At 49.8% G+C, this 2,183-nt stretch overlaps 1 protein-coding gene across 1 annotated transcript in view; it reads left to right on the top strand.

Moving 5' to 3' along the window:
- Positions 1–2,183, top strand: part of LOC104942218 (ryanodine receptor 3-like) — a gene marked incomplete at its 5' end in the record, with an annotated part of 10,240 nt that overhangs the window by 2,732 nt on the left and 5,325 nt on the right. The gene's annotated exons all lie outside the window — the stretch shown is intronic.

Below are 2,183 nucleotides of genomic sequence, written 5' to 3'. Positions count from 1 at the left end.
TTCCGGCCGGGAAGTTCGGGTGGCAGTATATGCCGTGAAGTTGTTTGCGGCCTGCCAGTAAACCCAAAGCAGAAGAAGAAGAAGTGACGTCAGCGGCTTCATTTGCCTAATCCACCCTCAGGGACTTATTCCGGTGTGAACGCGATCTGTACTTAGTTCATCAGAACTAAAGAGTTCTGAAAGCGCCTATCATGTCATGTACACAGCTACAGTTGGGATACCTTTGTGATGATGATGATGATGATGATGAGGATGAGGATGAGGTGGTGGTGGTGGTGGTGGTGATGATGATGATGATGATGATGGTGGTGGTGGTGGTGGTGGTGGTGATGATGATGATGATGATGATGATGATGATGATGATGATGATGAATCAGACCTCTGAGGAACTGGGAGACGTCCTGCAGCTGGGGGATGTTGTCCTGTCTGTATCCGCAGTGTTTCTCCAGCAGAGGCAGGTTCTTCAGGTGCTCTCTGCAGGCGTGGGAGGGGTACAGCTGGCTGAGCTCTCTGAACACCACCCCCCACGTCCTCACCTCCTCCGGGGTGTACTCGATGCGAGGGATGGGCTGCCCGCTGGGGAGGAGACACACACCGTCACTGCATCACAGGTGTACTGTTTCATACCTAGATTATACCTGCTGTTCATCTGCCATAACATCAGAAACATCTGAATCCTCCCCCAGGAGTTTATTTAAAGCTCTCCTATCATGCTATCTTTAGTCATATATTACAGGCCCCCCCCTCTCTTCCAGCTGTTACTAAGGACATGTCTCTGAAGTGTCCTGCTCCAAACCCCAAACAGATCCTTGTAGCCCCCCCTCTCTTCCAGCTGTTACTAAGGACATGTCTCTGAAGTGTCCTGCTCCAAACCCCAAACAGATCCTTGTAGCCCCCCCCTCTCTCTTCCAGCTGTTACTAAAGAGCTGACTCTGGGTCTGTAGCTTAAAGGCAGCTACACACCAACCCGAGTTTGGGAGTCAGAGGCAGTCGGGCATTCGCGGCGCCCTACTCAGGTCGGTGCGTCCCGCACCGTCGTCTCTTTACGGCACATTTTCACACCTCCTGTTGAATCGGCCGCGGGAGGCCAAAGAAAGTCGGGATAAAGAAATCACTCTGATTGGCTGTTCAGCTTAGCGAGAAGCGAAGCGGAAGTGAGGGACCAAAACAAACGATTAAGAAGTCACACCCGGACGCAAGAGTTTCTTTTTTATGTTTCCATGTTTTCGATGGAGGAGAGAGAGTGAGAGTGGAACCCAGACGCTATGTGTTGTTTGTTTGTATCACGCACTCTGTTCTTCTTCTCTCGGTGTATAGTCTGTCTTCCGGTTGTTGCCTCTTTTGAATGACGAATAGACACTACCGCTGCCTGCTGGTGAGGACAGTTATTGCCACTCGTCGACTGAAGTCTTTGCGGTGTGTTCGTAGGCGGGCGGCGTAGCCGACGCAGGCGACGTAAAAGTGGGGACGCCTTCGGTACGCGTTCTTTGGTCTCAGCTTGGTGTGTAGCGGCCTTCAGAGAGAGAGTAGATCTCATCAGGAGAACTCTCCCAGCAGAAACTCAGCTAAATGCTGCCGTGATGAAACTCCACATCATGTTCCAAACCACATTCAAAAAAGCGTTACTGGCTTCCAGTTCGGTTCAGAACTGATTTTAAAATCCTTTTATTTATTTTCAAAGCCCTAAATGGTCTGGCTCCTCCTATAACACACTCTTCGTCCTTTAGTTTTCCTTCAGTGGAACACCATTTGGACTCTCTCTCTCTCTCAAACTCGAGGTAGGACACAAGTCTCTCTATAGGAACTAGTTTAGTTAAGTCAAACAAAGAAATATGTTCGTGTAAAATTTTTGCTAAAACCAGCTCGGTTTCAACGACATTGTACTATTTTTGTGAATGACACATCGTGTCTCTGTTATTAATGTTTGTGGTTTTTATTTTTAGTGTGTGTCCCTTTCAGTCCTCAGCACGAGGCGAGACTGAATCTCCCGTCTCCTTCTTCACACAAAATTCTCATCTAATTTTTGGAGGCATCCCAGACCGGCTGGAGTGCACCTCCCCGTCCACACCGGTCTCGACCCCGGTCGACTTCCGAGCCACGGGAAACCAATCTCGGACCAGATCCCGTGTGGTCGTCGTCGACCAGTCGTCTCGGAATTCCGAGACCCCACATCGCGACCTCCT

This window comes from Notothenia coriiceps, unplaced genomic scaffold (genome assembly GCF_000735185.1).
Source record: "Notothenia coriiceps isolate Sejong01 unplaced genomic scaffold, NC01 NC01_scaffold00004358, whole genome shotgun sequence".
Classification (NCBI taxonomy): domain Eukaryota; kingdom Metazoa; phylum Chordata; class Actinopteri; order Perciformes; family Nototheniidae; genus Notothenia; species Notothenia coriiceps.
This window is presented reverse-complemented; position numbering and strand designations above follow the sequence as displayed.